We start from the raw sequence: 26,652 nt of genomic DNA on the forward strand, positions 1-26,652 counted from the left end.
GTATTACTGGGTCATCATTCTTAATTCTTATCAATTAATTTCTAGAAATGTGTTTTATCACTCTTCCCATTTCCTAGGTCTTAAAAATAAATGAAACATAAACCTGGACTTATCCAAACTCTCATTCATGGCTGTGAGCTCCAGTTCTCTAATTTTTATTCTAGCCAGTCCCTTGATCCTTCTTTCCCCTTACAAATACTGCTTATCACTTCTCTAAGTAAATCTAAATTTAATTTACAATAATAAAAATTGTTTTATTATGGACAATAAATATAAAGTTTTATATGTATGCTTTTATATTTCTCTTCAAAATTTCACCCATATAAAAGTAACTGGATGGTGAATCAGGCTGTAAGAGTCCAAACTGGGTCTTTTGTTCGCTGCTCAAAAGTCAAATTCTGAATCACTGAATATTTTTTCACAAATGAGTTTATTCGAGGTTGCTACCGATGGAGTTGGTGGGATTGAAACTCTGAAATCTGTTCCCTGAATGGAGGGAGTCCCATGATTATGTAAGGGGGAAGGAAAGTGTGGGCATTCAAGATAAGAAGAGATGGTAGGGCTTCACATTTTCAGGTCCAAGGGAGTGTCTCCTGGGGGCTTCCATCTAGCATTTGTCAGCGGGCGTTTGTTTTTCATGTTACTGTTAACCTCAAAGAGGCAGAGATAATTTTCATTAGGTACACAGTTTTCCAAGTTTCTGGGAATGCAATTGGAGAGAAATGCATTATTTGCATGTTAAAACTTAATCACAAGGAGGGAGTAGGGGAAAGAGAGAAAAATTTTGGCTATAATTTAATTCTCTTTCTTAGCCTAGGGGAGCTTTTTTTGTTTGTTTGTTTGTTTTAAATGGCGAGTATCTGGCTACAAAGCCAAATGAAGTCATGTTTTTGAGAATGCATGGAGCCAAGCTATAATGGTATGTCTTTCCCACCCTTCATATCTTCAGTCTCCAATATATACCTCAAATCATAATAAATACATTTTCCAAGGTCACACAGAGGAAATAAAAATGACTTCTGTTACAAAGATTCATTATACTGTAAAACACAAACAATTGACAAGGATAAAGTTCACCAGCTCTCTCTTCTGATTTCCCCTTCTTCATCTTGTTAAAGGGAGCAAACTTAAAACAGTTTTTAATAACAATAAATTATTAACAGGTTTAGGTGGCAGAGATTGTCACCTCCCCATAGGCAATGAAATCAATTTCTTTAACTGATTTTGACACTTTACTATGGTCGTTAGCCCTCCAATTTTGTAAACACAACATGCAAAGCACTGCCTTCAGAGCTTTCTAAATATTTTTAATTGGTCCTTAGAATAAGCATGTGCAATGTGTTTGAGTATTCTCATTTTATAGATGAGGAAATTAAAGCCCAGACTTAGTAAGTAGTGGAGCTGGAATTTAAACTGATACAGTTTTATTTATCTCTAATACTTATATTCTTACACTTTTAATCATATCCTTTATCAGATTATGGAAACAATTATCGGTCCAATATTAAGTGTGGTGGAACTTCACTTAGAGTTTTTAGTGATGTAGCACCAAAAGTACAAGCTTCAGTACTACAAAATGCCAGAAAACTTACCATGCAGCATTTAATGAAATGATACAGCCACGATGTAGAGGGTAGATTGAAGGAAGATTAATAAGGACTATAATTGCCCTGATGTTTCACCTACATGGCTAGACTGTGCTAAGACACCTTTTAGAGTACTGTAATATTTACTATATCCCTGACTCATATACAAAGTTGTAAAACACTGTTACCTTAGTAAAAATAATGCAATTTAAAAAGCATTATGCTAACCACTTAGCATTTTTAGATAGGATATCTTTAGTGGTGGTCTCATTCATTGAAATTTATTTTTTAAAGATTTATTTATTTATTTATACAAGCACTGGGCACAGTCAGAAGCGCGGGAAGGTGAGAGAATTCACCAGAGCCAGAGCGGGGAGCAGAGCAGGCAGAAGGACCGAAGTACACTGCTGAGGGAGCAGCAGTTGGCAGGAGAGGTCTGCGCGCCATGTGGGACCCTCCTCCGGTGGCCGGGGAGCAGCCGGGGAACGAACCGGTGCTGCAGAGGCTGCGGGCAGCTTCACAACCCAGCGCGCAACTGCTGCGCCACAGGGGAGGCCCTCATTCATTGAATTTTAAGCCAGAGAAGAGAGCTGAGAACAGAAGTTAGGAGTTGGAAGCTAGGAAGTCAGGAGTTGGAAGTTAAAAATTAGGAGTTGAAAGAAGTTGGAAGCTAAGAGATACCAAATACTATCAGAATGGAGTAAAACTATAGAAGAGAAAGTAACGGAAATAAAACAAGATCAGTGAGGAGAAGGTAAGCAGAGTACTACAGGAAAGGAAAGGATAAAGCATAATCATGGGACTCCCTCCATTCAGGGAACAGATTTCAGAGTTTCAATCCCACCAACTCCATCGGTAGCAACCTCGAATAAACTCATTTGTGAAAAAATATTCAGTGATTCAGAATTGACTTTTGAGCAGCGAACAAAAGACCCAGTTTGGACTCTTACAGCCTGATTCACATCCAGTTACTTTTATATGGTGAAATTTTGAAGAGAATATAAAAGCATACATATAACTTTATATTTATTGTCCATAATAAAACAATTTTTATTATTGTAAATTAGCTCCATCTCCCCAGTAGCCTCAATTCTATAGTTACATTTCTAGGTTTAGCTTTGATACCCTATATTCTTAATGCAAAGCTTTCATTTTTTAATTGCTGTGAATATTAAGCAAGTTAATAAATGTGTGTACACCCAACAACAAGAACTGACACAATATGTGCTGAAATATGGTGTTAACCTATTACATGATATGTCTTACTATGTTCCCATGGAAGAGTTCTCATTGTTAGTTCTTTGCTTATGGACCATGTAATCCTTTATAGAGCTGCTTTTTAATAATGTGACACTATTATAAAGTAATTTTCCAGCAACAACTTCACATGTCCCTCCCTTCTGGCCTTTGAGTTGGAGAGGCAGTAGAATGAAAGATCTGAAAATATTATTTAAAGAATCATTGACCTAGAAGAGAGAATTGAATACATGAAAGTTGATGATGTGTATAGGAGTGATAGTACAGAGAAAAAAAGTAGAATATAGAGTTAATGCAATACAATATTTGTGGACTATGTGAAAAAGGAAAAGAGTGAAAGAGAAAGTGAAATATCTTGAGGATTAAGTACTCAAGAAGTTAAAGGGAGAAATTATTTTTTTAAATCCATGTGGTTAGTTATATTGATCACAAGATATTTCTGGCTCTCTACTTTCTGAATACATCTTGAATTGGTGGGGCGTATAATTTTGGCTAATTAGCTATGAATGGACTTGATGTTTGTGACTTCTAGGCTAGAAAAAAATAAGTGGTCCTGAGAAACTTCAGAGTCTTTTTTAAATTTTTTTGGTGGGATCTGATTTAGCAAACAGCAGCGTTCAAGATGGTGGCTGCTTCCATCTTGGGTCCCTGAGCGTCCAGAGACCCCTCCTTTCACATTCCTCAACTAAACCATGATACTCATATTTCATGACAGAAATTTTTTTTTTAAGTCATTACAGTTTTGTAATTAGTTGTAACTGCATACATCACAGTTTTACTATCGTAGCTCGTCTTAACTTATTCTCACTGATCAGAGTGGGTGGCTAGAAAATGACACATTTAGACAAGGTGTGTGAAGAATGAGACAAGGGTGTTGACTTTAGATCATTAAATATATTAACTTCTATTTTTTTGTGTATACATGCATACATATATATGTAATATGTGAATATAGTTTGTTACATATATTTATCAAAATGTGTTGAGAGAGAAACAAAGTGGGTGAGCAAGGACAGGATGGAGAAAGAGAGAGAAGAATTTTTTGCATTTTCTGTATTGAGAAAAATATATAAATAAGAAGTCTGTTATGGAGAAAAGGAGTGATTAAGGAATTCATGGACTATCATTTGAAATGTTTTTCCATTAAAGGATTTGAAGAATAGGAGAACATTAGAGGAAGGAACTGATGTAAGTAAGATTTTCATTTTTTTTTCTTCCAAAGGATAAGAAAACTGGCACATATCTGAAAGTATAGAGAAATGATCATAAATGAAGGAGAGATGGAAGCAGCTGCTAGAATATCTGGGATGAGAGTTGGATAAGAGCCAAAGATTCAGGACTGGATGGGATTGACTTTAGAGATGTGTTACTTAAGTTTATTTCTGAGGAGGGGTGTCCTTTCTCTGTAAACGGAGAGAAAATGGGAGATGTAGAAACAAGAATATGTTCAATATTAGCAATAAAGTGCATCTTACATTTTATTGGGGAAGGGTGGTAGATCTTAAATTCCATTTATTTAAAGCCCATGGTATAAATGCTAATCACTGTCATTACTCTGGCATAATACATATTGTGGACAGCACCCATTCTGTGCTCACTGTGCTTAGAGCCTCCCACACAGCACTTCTCAAATTCTGAAGCAGTGTTTTTCAGAGAGATTTGCAAAGTGTGCTTTAAAATCCAAAAAATTGTATCAAGAGCTTCTAACAATTTGCAAAGGGTCTTATCACCTTGAAAATAATAATTTGCCAGTAGTGCAAAGTTTACCTAACAAATTTCTACTGTGAGAGGAAGACTATGTGGGAGCAAAATTATAAAGGGAAGAATTTCTTAGGCCCATCTAACACTTTGATATGGAAATTAGACCAATGTGTAGCTCAGAAATTATGTAAATATGCCCAGATCTAAACCAGTGGTTTTCAAATTTTGGTAACTGTTAGAAGCACCTGGTAATCTTGTTAAAATGCAGGTGCTGGAAACCACACTGAAATTTACTGTGTCAGAATATTGAAGATAAGGGTCAAACCTTTTTTCTTTCTGTAAAATACTCAGAGAACATTATGCATGCCAAAGTTCAAGATTTATTGATCACAAGATTTCCCTTTAACAATTGTATGTTGAATGATAGAATTGGACCTTTACTGTGAGCTTAATGTAGTATATACCACATGTTGATTTTCAGTGATGCATACCTGAAACTTAATCTAATGGTATAATACAGTATTGATTAAACCAAAATTTCCCAATAAGCGGATATCCCTTTAAATCCTCGAAGGCAGTGGGTGTTTTCTTGTTATTAGTAGAGTAGATCCACTACTTAGGGACTAAGAAAGTCAGGGTCTTAGATCACAGAATATTAAAATTTGAAAGGGATCTTGGTGTTTGTCTTGTTAAATCTGTATGTTTTAGATATGTGAAGACTGTGGCTTGGAGGGTATATGAATTCTTTTAACAGTCACAAAATGGTACAATGAGCTGACAATTGAAACTAAGATTTTTGATTTTAGCCTTTAACTCCCATGTTTAACATTAAACATACTCCTATAATTTCCTTCTGCTGAAATTATACTTCTATCTTCTCAGAAAACATTATTGCTTATATCTGTAGACAATCTGCTTTTCTTTAAGTGTTTCAATTTACAAGGTAAAAGGAAAGCTGAGTACAATTTGTGGGTTGATTTCCTGAATCGTGTATATTTATGAGAGGAGCAAATGACACATGTGCATGGAAGGATTTGAAGCACTGTTTTCCCAGACGTATATATTTGCAGTCTCTGCCCTATCCTCTGAACTCCCTACACACACAATTTATCAGGTTTTTCAGAAGAAATTAGTTTGGGAGTTTAAGTAGTTCTTTTTACTCTGGTTCTTTGAAAGATTTCTTTGTTAAAAAGAGCTGACTCATTATCTTACCAATAGCTTCAGAAAACAAATGAGTTTTTGATCGTTTCCTTCTGTGATTGGAAAGCTTCAGGGCAGAAAGAAACTATTACAGACCTTTTTTTTTTAATTTATTTATTTATACAAGCACTGGGTACAGTCAGAAGTGCGGGAGGGTGAGAGAATTCACCAGAGCCAGAGCGGGGAACAGAACAGGCAGAAGCACCCAAGTACACTGCTGAGGGGAGCAGTACACTGCCGAGGAGAGCAGTGGGAGCGGCAGGGGAGAGGTCTGAGAGCCATGTGGGACCCTCATGGAGGCGCTGCAGAGGCTGCGGGCTGCTTGGCAGCCCAGCGCTCAACCACTTCACCACCAGGGAGGCCCTATTACAGTCCTTTTTTTTTGAGAGAAAGAAAATATTTTGATATTTTGAGTGTGGCTGGCAGTTCAAAAGTGGTATTGAGAGGAAACGAAAGATAACCATTTTATTGAATGGCATTTCCGGGGATTGGTCTAAGATATGCCTAACAAATAATATTGGGGAGTCGGGGTGAGGCCCTTCCCACGGTTATTTTCTGTCTTTTTCAGTATCAAATGAAATTTTAAGCCTGAGTCAGCATGTTTGTAAACAACACCACACGTTAAGTCCCCTCTATTGGAAAAACTTACATGATTTCTTTTTTGCTTTCTTACAGCCTTTACTGCTGTAACATGTAAACTAAGGGACACATTCTAAACTTTGGTAAAGACAAAAAGTATTTTGGTTATTTATTTTTTTGGTTCCTGTTTGATACTTTTCTATTGGAGTATTTAGTTTACTGTTGTTTTAAAACAAATTTCTCATGGCTTATAACTCTATAACCAAAAAATTAAAACAAAAATTATTGACTAGAAGAAAATCATAGATTTACTTAACAGCTTTTAATAAAACCTTCATATGAAGAGAAAAAACAGTTGAAAAATCCAGTATACAGATAGGAAAATGATATGAGCAGGTGATTTGGAGGAACATCAAATAGTAATATATAATAATATAACCGGAAGACTGGAGTTCAGGCTACCTGTCACCACCAAATGCCAATAAAGTAGATACAGGAATTGAATGTTTAAGGTGCCCTTTGATCACTCAGTTGGCAATCTGGAAGATGGGGGGAGGAGTTGGAGATTAACACACTAAAGAAACTGCCTTAACATTCCATTTCTACCTGATATGTTATAGTGAGGCGAACAAAGACAGTTCAGCAGTAAGCAGGCCTTCAGTTCTGCCAGGAGCTTATGATATCCAGCCCCAGGAGCTCCTTATCACCCTCCTGGACATCAGGCCTCACACTCAACCAGTGTGCTGAGGCTCGTCTTCAGATAGCACAGACTCCCTGAAATTCTCCGGATGTGTCTTTGGGCTGGAAAATTAACTCAGAGCAGACAGGCCATAAACACTATATGTGTGCAGATTTCCTACTATACCACGCCCAGTTTCTCAAAAGATCTCATCTCCTTCCTGAGCCCCTATCAATAATATGAAATTAAGATCAGGTACACAATTAATTGGGGGTGCATCACTTTAACCATCCATGTCATACTTTTTTATTTTCTATTGCATTGCCAAAAATGGAAAAGAATGCCACCATCCAGGCCTTGCAAAATTGTGGGGCAGTATGTATTCTCATATGCTTTTTGAGAACATGTAAATTAGTGTACTCTAATTATCATAGACTAGAATCATCTAATGCAGTTTAAAATGTGCATAATTTTGAAACACAAGTGCCATTGCTAGGAATGTATGCTGAAATAATTTCATCATGGCACAATTAGGGTTAACTAAATCTTGGCTTATATAATATTATAGAATACTAAGCAGTTTTTTAGAAGAATGAGTAAAAGTTTCATATACTAAAATGGAGAGCTCAACACAAAAAAACTAGTAGAACAATAATTATTATGTGCTGATTTATGATTTTGTCAATTTAGATTTAGTTAATTTTACGGTATTATGTCATAAGATAGAACATGCAAGGGTAGGATGTTTAGATAATACTGCACATGCTGTGTATGAAAAGAATGACACAGAATCCTGATGAGTATAGGAGAATTTCCCTCCATTTTCTAGCTTCTCTGTGAATGGGTTGTCTGCTGATAATTGTGGGCTCTCAACCTTTTCTTGAAATTTGGATATAGCTGTACTTTACTCAAGAGCGTAGGATCTGTGCAAGGTGTGAGGTAGTAGTCTAGCTTCATTCTTTTTCATGCAGCAGTCCAGTTTTCCCAGCACCATTTATTGAACCAACTTGATGCTGTCCCTGTTCAATTGCATAGTCTTTGCTCCTTTGTCAAAGATTTGTTGTCCATAAAGAAGTGGGTTTAGATCTACAAAGAGCTGATGCAACTCAACAAAAACCTCAAATATTTGTACCTTAAATTTGGAAGTTGAAAATCTTCCTCAAGATTTGCAAAGTAAACTCTCATGGACTTTGCATTCTCCTTGACCTAATAATTCTGCTCGCCAAAAATATTTGATTTCTGCTTATTTTCCTACCTCTTCTGTCCTCTCTCCACTCACAATAGTCCACTTTTTACTTTCCACCACTTTACCAGCCTCCTTTCTCTAAAAAAGCACCCAAACAATTTGATAATAGATTTTATAGTAATAGTTTCATGAAATAGTAATTAGCTTACAATTAAAAGAAATCTTTTTTCTCTAATTTTTTTGAAAATTTCTGCTACCCACTATATCTCAATGGCTGTTTTCTCCCTTAAACTGTATATTGGCCAACACCTCTCTTCTCTCCTATCTGTTCTGAGATACCACAAACCCTGAGACCTAAGTTTGGTAAGAGAGATTTTAAAGACTACTACTTGATTCTTAAAGAAATGTGGTTCTCAACTTCCATCATCTCCATCACAACCATCTCAACCACCCATTTTTTTGTGGGGTTATCTTAGTATAAGAAATGAAATAAGGGGCCTCCCTGGTGGCGCAAGGGATTGAGAACTGCACTATGAGGCTGTCCGCAGCCTCTGCAGTATGAGTTCGATTCCCGGCCAGCCAGGGAGAAACCCACATGGCAAGGCCGATCTCTCCTGTCTCGCCCGCTGCTCCCCTCAGCAGTGTATTTTATTCAGTCTGCCTGTTCTGCTCCCCACTCTGTCTCTGGTGGTTCCCCTTACCCCCACATCTCTGGCCTGTACCCCAGCTCTTGTATGCATAAATAAATAAATCTTTTTAAAAATTAAAAAAAAAGAAATGAAATAAGTGTGTAAGCAAAACTGAAGGTCATCAATCCTAGGATTTCAGTTGCAGTAATACTCAGAATTAGCATAGATATTGGCACTTTAATTTTCTTAAACTATATTTAGGAAAAAATGTGTTATATCAGATTAGTATATTTCAGTCTGTCTTGAAAATTGAGTCTGATAAGCTCCATAATTTTATAATTTTCATACAAATATAAACATTTGATTCAAGGGGTATTCTACATGTCTATATAATCCCACTGGAAACTCTATCCCCCACATTTCTGAAAGGGCCGTAGACCTGGATTTCCCATGTATAACTGCTACAGCCTTGTTGCTTAAAATATGGAAGCCAACTTCTCCCCCATTGAAATAAATCTCTTCTTTAGTAAATATCAGAGCTGTCATTTCATTAAAACAACTCTAATTTGTATTTATTTTCCCAATAATTCCATTTCCTTTGCATCCTAATGATCTTTGAAAATCACACTGTTGATTTATAGGGACATTCCCGCAAGCACTTGAGTCCCAACTATATGCCAGACAATGGTGTTTCAAGTGTTTGTATCACAAAGAGAAACAAACCAGAAATTGTTCTCTCTTTATCCTGGAACTTATACTCTGGTAGGTCATTAAAGCTTGTAACTTTCTGTTTGTTTACATATTTGCTACTTCATTTACTAATGAAGTAAATTATATATGGTATTCTAGAAAGCATTAAATTCTATGGTTAAAGAAGGAAATAATATATATTGTGAAAATCTGTCAGAAGAAGCTATGTTTTGCTGACAGAACTACGTGCAAATATTAATGTCTGTAACAACAAATATTTTATTTCTCACTCCATCATCTGGAGTGTGGCTGGTTACTGTAGCACTGAAGAAGGAAAGTGGCAAATTAAGTGTTGGCTCCTAAAGGCTTTCAGCCAGAAGTGACATGCCATTTATGCTCATATTTCATTAACTGAAATAAATCAGATGGGAAAGCTGAACTTATAAGTATGAAGTACAATTCACCCGTATCCCTGAATCCCTGAGTAGAGAAGAATTAGAATCTCTTTTAACTGTTCTAGTCATTTTTTGTGTGTGTGACTATAAGAAATGGGGCACGTGGTGAAAACAGGTTATAATTTTAAAATAAGGTAGTAATGGGTAGATCTCAAGGAGAAAATATGACTTGATCAAAGACATGAGTGGTAAGGGTGTTCACCATGGATATATAACCAGGAGAGGAAATCCCCTGTTTTTGAGGAAATCATTTCTTAGATAGAGGAAATAGCCAATGTGAAGTTATGAGGCAGGGACATGCTTAGTGTTAGGAGCAACAAAGCTAGTGTGGCTGTAGTAGAATGAGCAAGGTGGAGTTCCCAAGTTCTGCTTTCCAGAAAATACTAAAGTATGTGCAAAACTTAGCTTAAGTTCTTTGCCACTTTACAGTAAGGATCTCCTTTCCTCCAGTTTCCAATGGCATGTTCTTCATTTCTGTCTGAAGCCTCATCAAAATGATATTTATTGCCCATATTTCTACCAACGTTTGATTCCAGATTGTTTATGTACTCCAAGAAAATTGAGGTTTTTCTCTATTGCTCGCCTCTTTCTGAGCTTTCATGAAAGTCACCTTTAAAGGTCCATTCATGACAAGGTAGACATGTTTTAGAATAAACCTGAAAATTCTGCCAGGCTCTACCCTTTACCCACTTCCAAAGCCAAATTCACATTTTTAGATATTTGCTATTACAGCATTCCTCCTTCTCAGTACTGATTTCTATTTAAGTCTGTTCAGGCTACTATAACAAAAATATTTCCCACAGCTCTGGAGGCTGGGAAATTCAAGGTCAAGATGGTGGTAGACTCAGTGTCTGGTGAGAACCCACGTCCTGGTTGATAGTCATCTTCTTGTTGTGTGCTCACATGGTAGAAGAGTGAGGGAGATCTCTGCATCTCTTTTATAAGGACAATAATCCCACTCATGAGGGCTCCATCCACATCATCTAATCAGCTATCAAAGATCCCATCTGTACTAACATCACACTGGACGTTAGGATTTCAACACAGGAATTCTGTGGGGCGTGAGGGTGACAGTCTATAGCAATATTTAAGCAGTTTTCTTGAGGGAGAGAATATGTAGGTTGGGGTCCTGCCTCTAATACCTACTAGATTTGTGATTTGAATTCTCCTCAGTTTCCTTGCCTCTTAAAAAATGAATAGGATATATGTCATATATACTGCAGCCTGGGACATAGTAAGTACTCCATAAAGTTTAGTTGCTTTTATTATTCATCCTCAAGGAAGTCAGTTTCCATGCTAAGGACCTAAAGTACCCTGGTTTAATGGAATGATCTGATACCTTCTAAGCACCCTTTGGTTTTATACTGTCTTTGCTTTTCTTTCATTTACTTTATACTCCTATCCCTGTAAGAGCAACCTCATAATAAATTGAGTGACTGCTATCAATTTCTTGGCAACATCACTCTTCCTCTTTAGTTTCCTTACCAAAACTTAAATGAAGTTGTTGCCTGTCCTATTATCAGGACATTAGCAAATGTTGTTCCTATTGGGTCACAAGAAATGCTCAAGCTGCATTGAGTGCAGTGTGAAAGTCAAAGCTCTCAGTCTGTCATTTCCAATAGCACTGAACATACATGCTTTACATATGCCAATCACCAATAAAAGGATCGAGAGTCATATGACTATGGCTATTTAATAGTATTTTTCCAGTTGTCCATGGCTATGTATGTCGGGTTAATTTTTTGTGGGGGGTTACGTAGAAGCCAAGGAGTCATTCAGTAACTTGAAAAGTGAGAGCTTCCAATGACTCAAAAAATTCTTGGAGTTGGGATACTCTTTGATTGTATAATTACATTAGAGATGTCTACTCCTCGGTGTAGTAGAAATAAAGTATGTGCAATCAATATTTATTTCCTAAACTAAATGTGAAGAAAATTACATCTGATTGAAGAAACCAATTACTGTACAAAAACGAACAATTATGTAAGAAAATTTAAAAATAAAATGAAGAAAACCAGGTTTATTTTTGTTAAGAGTTTTCAAATGTTTCCTGAAAAAGAAAATTCGCTGAGATCACAAAATCAGATAAGGGAATTACCATATGTTACTTTTTTAAAAAGATTTATTTATTTATGCATACAAGAGGTGGGGCACAGGCCAGAGGTATGGGGGGTGAGAGGATTCGCCAGAGACGGAGTGGGGGACAGAACAGGTAGCTTGACTGAAGTAGACTGCTGAGGGGAGCAGGGGGCGAGTCAGGAGAGGTCTGCTGCGCCACATGAGTTGCTCCCTAGCTGGCCGGGGAGTCAAACTAGTGCTGCAGTGGCTGCTTATTGCTTCATAGGTTGCGTCTTAACCTTTGTGCCACTAGGGAGGCCCCACCATATGTTACTTTTGCAATGTCTTCCTCCTGATGCTTAACATTTACAGTGCACATTAAAAAAACAACAACAACAATTATTTCACATTATTTTATTGAAGTAAAGTGGAATATCATTTTATCTGCTTTGATGGTTATAGGTTTAATCCTCTACAAATAAGCATTTTCATAAACTGCCCACCACCAATGCCCCAATAACCCTCCATCGGGCCCCTTCCCTCTCCCATTCCTCATACCCTACCATCTTCACCCTCTGGTTGTCTCAGATTTTAAGCCAGATGTTAAATGTTTATTATTAGTTTAGTTTTGAGACCATCCTGTATTTTTTTTGTCTTACTTATTTCACTTAACATTATCCTCTCCAGTTCCATACATGTTATTATTTTATTTATTCATTTTTTATTGAGGTAACATTGGTTTACAACATTGTTTGTGGCTTAGAATCCACCCCCTCCAGGTATTGTTACTATGCTGCACCTACCACCAAAGCACCCATAGTCCACTCCCATAGTCCATTATGCTCCCACTCCACCTCTTTCTCATCCCTCTACCTGAAACTAGTAGCCTCAGTTTTACCATCAAATTTCTAGGGTTTGTTATTAGTTTGACTTTATCTGACCCTTTGTTGTTTCTCTATATTCTATATATAAGTAACACTGTCCGGCATTTGCCTTTTTCCTGACTTATTTTACTTAGCATAATTCCTTCCAGGACTATCTATGTTGCTGCATCCATATTGCTGCAAATGGCATGAGTAGATCATTTTTGATAGCTGAATATTATTCCATTGTGTATATGCACCATGTCTTCCTGATCTTCTGTTTTTTGGTAGGTAGTTTCTGTATTTCCTATTGTAATAGTGTTACAAGGAACATAGAAATGCATATTTCCTTTCAAATTAGTGTGTCTGAATTTTTCAGGCAGATAACTAAGAGTGAAAATACTGGGTCATATAGAATATCAATGATTAATATTTTTTTTTTTTTTGTGGGACCCTTGCCGGCGGCCAGGGAATGAACCTGCGCTGCAGAGGCTGCGGGCAGCTTCGCCGCCCAGCGCTCAACCGCTGTGCCACCAGGGGAGGCCCAATGATTAATCTTTTGAGAAACTTCCATCCATACTATTTTCATGGGGACTGGACCACACTATATTCCTTCCAGCAGTGTAAGAAGCTTCCTTTACCTCCACATCACTGCCAACAATTATTTTTTCTTAATCATTTTGATATGGGCCATTCTCACAGGTATGAGGTGGTATTTCACTAGGGCTTTGATTTAAATATTTCTGATAAGTGGTGATGAGCATTTCTTCTATGTACCTGTGAGCCACTTAGATGTCTTCTTTAGAGAAGTGCCTATTGAACCCTTATGCCTGTGTTTTGATTGGGTTATCTATTTTCTTTTTGTTATCTGTAGGAGTTCTTTGTATATTTTAAATATCAAGGTGTATATGTACAAATATTTTTGCCCAGTCGGTAGGGTACCTTTTGTTTTACTTACAGGCTCTTTTGCTATGCAGAAGCTTTTTAGTTTAATTTAGTTCCAATTGCTCATATGCTTCTTTGTCTTCCTTGCTGTTGGAGATGAATCCACAAAGACATCTCTGAAGTCTATGTCATGCAGTGTTTTGCATATGTTTTCTTCCATGTATTTTACAATATCAGGTCTTATATCCAAGTCTTTTACCCATTTTGTGTTGATTTTTGTGTATGGTGTGAGACAATGGTGTCTAGTTTTATTCTATTACTTGTGATAGTTCAATTTTCCCAACATCATTTATTGAAGAGGCTTTCTTTTATCCAATGTATATGCTTGGTTCCTTTGCCATGCATTAATTGTCCATATAAGTGTGGGTTTATTTATGAACTCTCTATTCCATTGTTCTTTGTGTTTTTTTTTTCTCCAATACCATGCTGATTTTATTATTTCAGATTTGTAGTGTAGTTTGAAGCCAAGGAGTGTGATACCACCATCTATTCCTCTTTTTTTTTTTTTTTTTTTTTGGTCAGGATTGCTTTGCCACTCATGGTCTTTAGTAGTAACATGTGAATTCAGGGATGTTTGTTCTATTTCTTTGAAGAATACTGGGAATTGCATTAAATCTGCATATTGCTTTTGGTCAGATAGCCATTTTGACAATGCTAATCTTTCTAATCCTTGATCAGGAGATACATTTCCATTTATTTCTATATCCTATTTCTGTTAACAATGTCTTATAGTTCTCTCGGTCCATATCCTTCACATCCTTAATTTTACACCTAGATAATTCATTCTTTTTTATATTTTCATATAATAAATGATTTTTTTTTTATTTCTTCCTCCTCCAACTCACTGTTTTCATAGAGAAAGGTAACTGGCTTTTTGTGATTAATTTCGTAACCTGCCACTTTGTTGAGCTGATTTATTGTTTCAGTTATTTATTTTTCCCAGTGGAATATTTTGGTTTCTCTATGTATATTATGTTGTCTGTAAAAATTGATAGCTTTACTTCATTCTCAATTTGGATCCCTTTTATATCTTTCTCTTGCCTCATTGCTCTAGTTAGGATAGCCGGTATTGTGTTGAATAGAACTGTTGAAAGTGGACATCCTTATCTTGGACCAGATCTTAGTGGGAAAGCTTTCACATTTTTTTGTAGTGTGCTACAAAAAATTCTGGGTTTCAGAGATTGGTTCGGTCCTCCTCAACATTATTGTTACACCTTAGCTTCCTATTCATCTTCCACATATTTTTGGTGTTCTAGGGAAGTTGTGCAAATCTGATTTTACCCAGACATGCCCTCTAATATTTCTTTCCTAGGTGGCTATTAATACTGGTCTCAGTAACGTTCTTTCCATCCTCAACAAAGTGTACCCAATATAGAATGCCCACTGTGAATATATCATGTCCATTTTGTCTTTCCCCAAATCTTCTTGCAACTGATCTTTCCTTCCACTGAAGTTCTTTAGCCTATTGTCTGTAACTTTTTTTATGATATGTACACCACTTTTATTTCTATATTTTCCTAACATCTACTTGACTGTATGTGCCCAAAAGAGAAAATTTTAGTGTCTATTCAGATGTAATTTTCACAGTGTGGATAAGCCCTTCCTAATTTGTGGTACATACTGTTTTGTTTTTTTAATACTGTTCAATTGATTTTATTCAGCTAGAAGGAAATGCCTGGGAAATCACTATCCAGCCCAACTTGAGCAACCTTTGACAACTGTCTGACAAATTTAGAATTTTGGAATCCTGGTTTCCTTTCCTGTGAGGCTGTTGTCAGGGACAACAACTCTGAGGTAAACATATACTATGGAGCTCTCTTTCAGTATCAGTTTCTGTCTGGTCTCTAATGCAATTTGCTGAAGATAGTATCCCTGTTGGCTTTCTCTCTTCTGCGATTCTAGCCCCCCCCATGCCCTTTCTAGGTTTCCCTGTGTGCATATCCTTAATAAATCACTGGTATGGCAATCCATACCTCAAGGTGACTTTACAGAGAACTGAACCTAAAGCAGGTCATTAAGTTAAAAAGCTATATCCTGTACATCTCTTTATTTATTGGAGCTTTCAATAGTTTAAAGATTAATAATATACATATCTTTAAATGTTAGCAGAAAATAAAAGAATAAATAAATCTCTAAGTTGTGAGTTATTATTGGTATTTCAGAAAGAATTCCAAATAAATAACCGTAAGAGAACTTGTGACCACTAGTTACTACTGTCCTTTACTGCTTTTCAGTGAAATTCGTTAGCATCTCCTCCTTCATGATTATTCTGAGACTAAAGATTAAAATATATTCCCCATCCATGCAATAAATGCTTATTATACATGTACTATTTGCCATGTTCTTTTAGAAGAACTTTTTGTTAAGAGAGATAATTTTGCTGATATAAAATGAAACCATTGTGTTAATTGACAGTGAAATGATAACCAATTAGGTTGAAGGGCAAACATTAGATTATTCTATTGAGAGTGATGTTAAATTTCCTCTTCAGTGAATATTCACTTATCCAGTAGGGTTGAGTTATGGGATTGGGGTAATAGTTTTATTACTGTTAAATATTTTAAATATTTATATTTGAAGAAAAATGAGCTTTAATGCAAAGCTCAATTAGAGAATATAAATGAAAAAAATAGGTTATGTGACTCAAGTTGAGGTTAAAGGCTTTATTCAGTTGATGTATATAAGGGAGTACCTGATGACCAGATGGCTGCCCAAGTATAAACAGGACTGGAATTTTATAGGGATTGGAGAATAGGGCCTATGTCACAGGATGCAGTTCTCTTCAGTATTGCAAAACACAGGACATTATGTACCTTGCCTAAGTAGTTGGTACAATCCCTTCCTTAAAATTCTCAGAACAGTTCTTTCCATACCCGTTATTGCAAGCCTTGCAGTTTGTGAAGGTTCTGTATAGGAGGAAGTAAAAAAATAAAAGAGAAAGAGGTAAAAGAAAAGCAAAAAGATAAAAGAGGCAAAGGTCAAAGCAGAGGAACCAGGGTTGTGTTTAATTTTTTCTTTTAGAAACAATACAGGTTTTGAAAAATTTCCATAGAAATTCTAACATCTATTCTCTACACCAAAATATCAGCACTAATGCTCTATTGACAGTGAAATGATAACCAATTAGGTTGAAGGGCAAACATTAGATTATGCTCTGAGAAACTAGTTATTATTCTACATCCTTATGAAAAACCAAAAGTAGAGTCCATGAGTCTCTTATTCAAGAACTTTGTAACGTAAAACACATATAGCTGGTCACTTTTATTTTTGTCATTCTATTTCATTTAGTTATTTTGTATTTCTGTTTGTATTTCAATTTGCATTTATGAATTTGTAATGTGATAGCAAAAATATGTGGGTTATTTAAGTCTAATTATTTCAGTCTGTGATTTATCCTGTGAACTGACCACATCTGTTGACTAAGTCTATTTTAATTCAACTTGATTGTATGTTTTTGTTGAGAAATAATATGATGACAAATGCTCATCCGAATCCTGAAAATGCATTTTAATATGATCAATCTTGAGATTTGTGTATTACTAGTGTTCTCTTTTATCTTTTGAATGTAGCCAAGATCTCCACGGCAAAGTGCTATCTTTACTCCACTCACCAAACCATAGTGAAGTATAATTTCAACTATTTGTGTATTTTCCCCAACAATTAAACAAATGTGTTTGAAATCACCATAAATATGAGATTAAGGCAGAACACAGTAAAAAAAAAATAAAAAATGTTGCAAACCATCTCTTTCAAAATGGTAAATAACAATGTATTTAAAAGGATTGATAACAGAGCACCATCCATTTTTATTGCATAAAATATCCGTTTGAATAAATTAAAAGTTCTTAAATAAATAATATTTCACATAAAACATTTAGACTACATATATATGGTATTTAAATGTTAATACAATTCCGAACTAATCATAACATTTTAATGCCTCACATTAAGCATTTAGTCTGAGAATGCCAAGAAAAAAAAGTAAAAAGAAAATAAAATGTGGTTTAATAATCTTTTTTCTCTTGTGCATTTTACAATAGAGTCTTCACTAGTTTATTTATTGGCAATATTACTCTTAAATATAAAGTAGTTTGGATTCCTAAAATATTGCTTACTACTAGGCTCTCAAGGTTCAATAGTTTTCTCAAGTCCCATAGTTTCTAAAATCTGTGCCTTACTCTGTTCACTTTAAAATAACATTGCAGGGATCCTAAAAACCACAGAAACAGGAAAATTGATAATCTCCATGATCTTGTGGCCCAAGGTCTAAAACTAGAAGAATGAAAAAATTCTGGCATCTTCAGAACAAAGCTCAGCAACTAACTTTTTCCGTGTAGCTCAGTCTAAAACTATTTACTTAGAAAATGTTCTAAGACTATATTATCCTTACACATAACCTACATGTGAGTCAGTCCAGTAGTTTTCCTTATAGGAATAATTGAAACAATTGACATCAATTGAAAATACCAAGTCTATTCATTATTTTTTACTTTTCACTTCTCTGTTTTGATGCCTTGTACACATAGTCTAGGATAAGAGAGCTATATAGAGATGTGTCCAGCCTCTAGAAACAAAACTAGAGTCACTAGGAAGTTAATTCTGGCATCTTAGAGACGTGCACAAGACTTAAAAATACTGGCTTTCCTATCACTTGTAGGTTTTCCTCAGAAACTCAATACACACTTATATTTAATATTGTCTTCTTTCAGATTTATTCTGGATGTGCTGCATTTTATTCTTTTTTCTTGCTGCACTCAGCTATGGATTAAGGAACATTTTTGCTTTTGCTTTACATGTACATCTCAGATTGGTATTAAATTTGGTTCCCAGCCTCTTTGTTTCATTTCTTAAATATCTCACTTGAAAAGTAAAAACTAAGTACAAAGAGAATTCAAACATCAATAAATAACACCTGTCAATAAATGCAGTTACTTTAGGAACATACATCAGAAGTGACATTTCTTTAACATAGACTGGCTACATCATTTTATTTCTTTATTTTCATCTGAATATTTTAAGCAAGTGCAAGAATGGGTGATTCTATATTAAGAGAACTTTGAATTTTATTTTTAAGCTGTTTAAGTTAAAGGGACACATTTATACTTATTTTGGAATGAAAATATGGCTGGGAAGCCTGCAGTTACTTATTCTCCCCTGGAAATAACCAATAATCACCTAGGTGGTAGGAAGATATCAAATTAAACATATTATTGGAAAAGTTTGGCATCTATTTACTGGTTCAATATAAATGGTAATGATGCTTGACTTTCCAATGACTGACATAAGCTAATTAGTTTGACCATATTTTGCTCTGTATGATTGGTGTAGGAATGCATATGCATCCAGTTCTGGTGAATGAGACAAGAACGGAAATTGGAAAAACATTAAAGAGGTTTTCTCACTTCTAAGAAAGAATCGTAGGAAGTTAGAGACTCTTTGCCCTCTAGAGGTTGTCATGTCTGCATGTAATGGTGAAAACTGCTGCATCCATCCTACCAGTAATCTTAGGATGAAGCAAAATCATGGAGAAGAAAGCACAGGAGTCATAGAGAAGTAAAACTGCAACACAGATGCAGCATGCCTGGAGCCCATTTCTTCAGTTAAATTGAAGTTTGTGTTTTGTTTTTTTGGTAGTAACATCCAAATCAATTCATTCACATTTCATATATTTTGAAGTGTGACTAATCTATAAACAGAGACATTTATATAAGCAAAACTTTTTGAAATGTATGTCTGGGCTATCATTTTGGAGGCAACTGTTTTTTTGTTTTTGTTTTTTTTTTTTAGAAATTTTTTTTAAAGATTTATTTATTTATACAAGCACTGGGTACAGTCAGAAGCACGGGAGGGTGAGAGAATTCTCCAGAGCTAGAGGAGCGGGGAACAGAACAGACAGACTGATGAAACACACTACAGAGGGGAGCAGTGGGCCTGGCAGGAGAGGTCTGTCGCACCATGTGGGACCCTTGCCCTGTGGCTGGGGATCAAACCAGTGCTGCAGAGGCTACGGGCAGCTTCGCAGCCCAGAGCTCAACTGCTGCGCCACCAGGGGAGGCCCTTGGATGCAACTGTTTTAAAATGAATACAGTATTTTCATGTATATGGTAGTATCTCAGATTCATTTAAAATATTTTGTTTCCTTTATATGTAAACTAATATCCAAATTGATAGGGGCATACCTAATTAAGAAAATACACTTATTTTGAAAGTATATATATTTTTTTGTTTGGGAGATCAGGTTTTGCAAGTTGCCTCGTTCATTGACTCTTTCTCTCAGGTTTGTTCAGCTTATTTGTAGGACAGATAGACAGTGGGTGAAACATCCAATTATTCAACCATCCCCTCTAAAATGCCTGGAAAATGGGTGGAGATAGATGACACAGGTTTTAGGAAGAACTTTCTTTAATGGACAACTTGTTCAACTACTGATATAGGTGAGGAAGAAAATAATTCATTCCCTAGCTCATGGCAATGACTGCTTTGCTAGGCAACTAGCTATTGCCTAGTTCTATTTATAGGTGTGGTGGGAGACACAATGGGCCTCTACCTAATTTGTCAGGAAAAATACCCACTGTGTGGGCCTCCCTGGTGGCACAGAGGTTAAAGTCAGCACTATCAAGCTATCAGCAGCCACTGCAACATGAGTTTGATCCCCGGCCAGAGAGCTGACCCACTTGGCACAGCAGACCTCTCCTGTCTCGCCCACTGCTCCCCTCAGCAGTGTATTTCAGTAGATCCACCTGTTATGCTCCCCATTCTGGCTCTCGTGAATCCTCTCACTCCCCTAACAACTGGCCTACACCCCAGTTCCTGTATGTGTAAATAAAACTAAATCTTAAAAAAATAAAAAGAAAATACCCACTGTTTTTCCTTCCCTGTCACCACTGCACATGGATTTAGGCAGATTCATGCACAGCCCATGCTACAACAGCAGTTACTCCCTCTGCTTCTTCCTTGAACATAATGCAGAGGCCAAATTTGCAGTAATTCCATTTCTGTTCAAGTCAGAGACTCAGAGGACCAGATTGGATATAATCAAAACCAAGGGTCTGTCTTCCATCACTGAGGCTACAGTAGAAAAATTATTGTCTTCGTCTCCTCTGTGCTCTTTCTTAAGGAGTGATGTTTTAAGTGTGAAAGCTTCCTATAACCTCCCAGTCACTGCCATGTTGTAGAACAAGGATGAAAATAAAGAGTTCCCAACGATCATGGGTATGACTTTTTTGGGAGAAGCTTAATATATTGGATGTCTTAAGTAGTTCATAAATATTCAGAGTGCTTCAATTAATTCTAAAAGTATTTTGGAATTGGGATAGACAGAGATGCCAAGAAAGATTATTTCAAAAGCCTATAATTTTCTTTACAGAACCACATGCCTTACTCTGTGGCATATTTTTCTTTATAGTTTTGAAATTTTTTTTTTTTTCAATGAGGCAGGCAAAATAGGGGCAAGCAAATTCTAGCAATAATTACTCTTAAGACAGAAAATAACCACAAACATTTGTTCAGTTCCTCATTATAGAGTCACTTTTCTCACCCCAGTAGATGTCAAATACCCGGTAAATTGGAAGTAGAAAATTGTGCTTCTGCTAACCAGAAATCGTCTGACTCTCATAAATGAGATTTTTTGCATTCCCATTAGGGCTTTCATGTTGCCTTATTAAGACTAAATGGGCAGTCAAACAAGATTACCAGCCCCTGATAGGAAGGCAAATAAAGCTAATGGTAAGACAAGCTGGCTGACTATATTCCTTAGCTTGCATCCTAAACCACTTTCCCAAATCTCTACCTGAAGACTTAACACCATAGGGAGCTTGATCAATTCACTTTGTTCTTTAAGTCTTGTGGTTGATTTATACTTTGACTTGAAAATTAGACTTAAGAAAGCATTTAGTAATTGTGCAGAATAAAGGAAGTGAGAGAGGAATGATTCAAATATTGCTTGCTTTATCCTCCTCCTAGTGCTCACAATTTCAAGCCAGCATTTCAAAATCCTCCAGCCAGCAGAGAGTGGTTATGTGTATGTATAAAGGATAAGGAGGGGGTGTCTGATAGCTTGGCCCTCACAGGTTTTCAGGTGAAATTCTACGTTTGACTCCTGGAGGACTTCTGCCCTAGGATTTCTCTTTGCTCCTTTGGGGAGCTAGAAACATTAGGATGTATGACTTCAGGCAAGTAGGTATAAGGCCCTCCTCATTTTCTCTCTCCTTACTTGAGAAACCTGCTTCTCTACAATATACCCAGTAACTTCTTAGCCCTCTACCCTTTATAACACAGATAAGAATCTGCTATGGAAAAGATCTTATAATTTAGTGAACTTGTACCTTAAGCTTCATTCAAAATTGTAGAATAAACTATCTTATCAAAGGCATTTCAATCTCTACCTAGCAGAAAGGAAAATGTTCTTTAATAGAAATTTAGAAATCACAGCATGTAGCCGCTAGCTCTGTCACTTTGCTGGGCCTCTTTGCTCTATCGGGTTTTCCCTCTAGTTTGCTGAGAAGGCTCAGGGGTGAACACAGCACCAAATTTGCATGAGCATTGGCCTGCACACTATACTGGACTACAGTACTCACTATTAGGCTATTACTTCAGGCTAACATTCCCATTGATAATTTTTATTTGAAAGACTTCATCTGACTCTCTAACATAACTGAAGCTCCGTGGTATAGTTTATTGTCAATTCTCTGGTATACCAATCTTAGTGAGTGGGAGTCACAAAAAATTCAAAAAGAAGAAAGATTAGACTTGGTGACATAGTTCATAGTCACAAAAAACTTACAATACAGTTGGAAAAATAAAACTAACACACATGAAAACAGCAAGTTCACAAGCCATTACATAAAAAATATGCTTTAACTCCACAGGAGGTAAAGTCTTTATGGGCTGCTATAATTAGGAAGACATTCAGAGAAAAGATAGTCATCTATACAGAGAGCAGAAATGGTTGTAAAATAAGGTCATGAGTTGGGGGCTCACAGGTAAGGGGAACAAAGGCATTATTAAAAGGGAAGGGGACAGAAGAAGCAGAAGTAAGATTGCATATGCAGGAATAGGGCAGATTATGGATGTGTCAGAAACACAGAAATTTAGCTTTAAAAGGGCATAGGGAATCACAGGAAATTTCATGGTAGAATGAAAAGATGGTGAAATAAAATGGTAAAGGCATATATGGATTTCAGCTCTCACTCTGTGACTTTTACCAAGTTTATAACTATTTTCATCCAGTTTTCTTATGTATAAAATCAAGACATAGGATTATGTGAAGATTTGAGGATCAGGGAGAAATATAAGAAAATAATAATAAAGAGGTCTGTTATTGATACTTTATTATTGGTTTAGACAAATTAAGATGACTGTAGTTTTATGGCCCTCTCTCCCCTTCAAACAGACAACTACTGATTCCTTTCCCCTTGAGTCTAGATAGGTTCTGTGACAGCTTTTTTTTTTTTTTAAAGATTTATTTATTTTTATACAAGAACCAGGATACAGGCCAGATGCGTGGGAGGTTGAGAGGATTCACCAGAGAGAGAGAGAGCGGGGAACAGAACAGGCAGACTGACGAAATAAACTGCTGAGGGGAGCAGCGGGCAAGACAGGAGAGGTTTGCGCCGCCATGTGGGACCCTCGCCAGACGGCCGGGATCACACTGGCACTGCAGAGGCTGCAGATAGCTTCACAGTGTGGCACTCAATTGCCTGTGCCATCAGGGGAGGCCCTCTGTGACAGCTTTGATAAATAGAATATCACAGAAATTATGACATGTCAATTTATAGATGCAGACCTTCCACTTTTGTCTCTTGGACTGCTTGTTCTTAATAACCCAGTTACCATGATTTGAAAAGCTTGGGCTATGTGGACAGGCTACATATAGCTATTAATGTTCACAGAATCAGCAGTTCTCCCAGCTGACAGCTTCCAGTTTAACTGCTTGTCTTGTTGAGCAAGTCATCTTTGTCTTTGTATCTTCTTGAGCCTTCAGCCCAGCCCCTGTCCAGCAAACACATGTGAAGGCCCCAGCAAAGACCACCTAGCTGAGACCAGTTGACTCAGAGAGCCTTGAGGAATTTAATACTTGTTTTTTGAAGATCAGTTTCAATTTTTTAATTTATTTGTTTTTGTATGTCATTGTTATTTTTTGGACAGTATTTTATTTCTCCCCTGAGGCGTAGTTCCTGTAGTTCACCCACCACCAGAGCATCTGTGATCCACCACCACAGTCCCTTCCGCTCTTCCCTCCCCTGTTTTGACTCCTTCCTCTTCCCCTCCTCTGCCACATGCCTCAGATCTATGTCAGCTTGCAAGTTTTGCCTTTGTCCTAACCCTTTGTTTGGTTTCTCTATATTCCACATATAAATGAAACCATCTGATGTTTATCTTTTTCCTTGGGACTTCTCTTAGCATAATCCCTTCCAGTTCCATCTATGTTGCTGCAAATGACATGAGTTTACCTTTTTTTTTTTTTGATTGCTGAGCCATATTCCACTATGTGTATATACTCTCCCAACTCATCTTGATCTATTCATCTGTTTGGGGCATTTAGGTTTCTTCATGTTATTGTGGCTTTCATAAATAGTGCTGCACAAAACAGAGGAGTGCAAGTTTCCTTTCAAATTACTGTTTCTGTGGCCTTTGGGTAGATTCCTATCAGTAGAATTGCTGAGTCATATGACAGATCCACTTTTAGTGTTTTGAACAAGTTTTGAGATTGTTATATGGTAATTGACAACTAGAACACTGATATTTTTTAAAAGTCATAATAACTTATGGGGCATCTATCTGAAGGGGAATGCATTTGTTGTGTTGATTATAAGGGACAGAATGTAACTACTTTTGCCCTTGTCTTAGATTTGTTTTATCTTGTTTATAACTCTGACTTTTTACTAGCTGCTCTGATTATCACTTCTTACCACTTTAATGTTTTCTTCTTTTTCCCTATCCCATCTATTGCTTTTATGTCTAATTTTTTCACATTTTCCAGTAAAGCAGAAATATTCACTTTTACGTAAAGTTCCTTTCTCCTCATCAATAGCTGATTTGGACAGTTTAGTATTTAATGGTCATACCTACAAAGTCTTTTCAAAGAGGTAATTTTAGGAAGTGTTTACATTGTAAAACATGCAGGAATCACTTTTAGAAGCTTTAATTGGTACCCATGTAAGCATTGGGAAATCCTGGTAACAGTGTTGTCAGTCCTATACATATCAGTTGCCAACCTTTGGGAATAATTTAAAATGCTTTTCTTTTTATCTTTTGTTTTCTATTATGGAAGTGTTAAACATGATACTTTTAGAATCATCACACCCAACACATTGTCAAATACTTATCTTTGAAATACTAAGCTCCCCTAAATTAATATTTAATTTGAAACTATCAAAAACATCAAGAAAATGCTGAATTGTGATAGCATGGAGAAAGTTCCACTCAAATGAAAGCAAATGTAGTAAGTAATTAGCTGATTAAAAGCTCGCTGTGGGTATTGCTGTTCAGAACTACAACACTAGGTGGCATGAACAGTACAGATTGATAGAAAATAATAGTTGGCTAGGAGATTCAAATTGTTTTCTTAATGCTTCAGGCAAGATCGGCTTTATTAAAACAATAGATACTGCAGTGCTCCACTTTCAAACACCAGTAGTCTGTGAAAGCTTACTTCTCTTTGGCATTATTGTATAAAGAGAATAGGAAAGGAGGACTTAAAAGGTATACATTTACCTAGTAGCCAAAGTTCTGAGATGAGTTTTTTATTAACCATCAGACCGAGAACAATTATAGTAATAGACCTCCCACCTAATTCAAGTCCACAAAATATGATGTTAATGCTTTTTAAAGATGTTCACATATATTGTTTTATCTGATGCTTCCCCCAAAAATCCATATTACAGAATATGGATATAACACTTGGAGATATTAAGTGGTCACAGTAAGGTGATATAAAAATTAAAAGGAAGGAAGGTATTTTACCTAAGTGGAGAACTATCTCACAAAATAAAAAGTATAATAGCTCTCATAGGGAAAATAAATAATTGATCTAGATTTTAATTAAAAACATGTATGTCTAGGCCAATCCTTTGCTAGGGAGAGTAAGCTGAACCTAAAGCTTTGAATAAGAAGTTGTAAAAAGTAAAGTTTCCTACAGTTTCAAAATATTTTCTCAATTCCAAAAAAAGTATTTTCAGCTGTATCCTTGGGGGAACCTGGTGGCTCCTCTAAAGATGTCAGGTTTGTTTTTTAATCTAGACGTGGCTTCAAATGGAGGTTGACAGTTGGTAGGTACTTTGTAAATTCCTATTAAGGAAATGAATGAAATTGTGACTTTTTGAGAATTAAACCTTAGTTTCTTACCATAATCGAGGAGAGGCTCATTGTTTGATGGTGTAAACATACTCATTGGAAATGGATTCTTCATACAGATGTTCATTACCTGCTTCCACCTCAGTCCATCACCTTCTTTACTCTGAAAGTTGTGAGCAGGGCATGGTAGCTGTTTCTTTTGTGCCATTCTGGGCTAGTGAAAATGGACATGATGAAGCTGGTGATTCAGGACTTACTTCCCTCTAATGTTGTGGTTTTTGCCCTTGTACCAGAGTATGAAATAGCTTCGAAGAGCTCCAGCTACAAGCTGGGAAGAGTCTCTGTGACTGTAATCACATGGTGACAACACTTGGAATCTTAATGGACTTCCGTTGCATTCTTGACACTCGGTTTATTTTTCCTCAGTTTAATGGTACATTCTAGCATCTTCTGTTTTGCATAGAATTAGATCCTCCCCTTCAAATGCTGGAATTAACATCACTTAAAATATGTATTGATCATGCTCAGCG

The sequence above is a fragment of the Talpa occidentalis genome, unplaced genomic scaffold, assembly GCF_014898055.3.
Source record: "Talpa occidentalis isolate TD23 unplaced genomic scaffold, MPIMG_talOcc4v2.1 talOcc4.15, whole genome shotgun sequence".
Classification (NCBI taxonomy): Eukaryota; Metazoa; Chordata; class Mammalia; order Eulipotyphla; family Talpidae; genus Talpa; species Talpa occidentalis.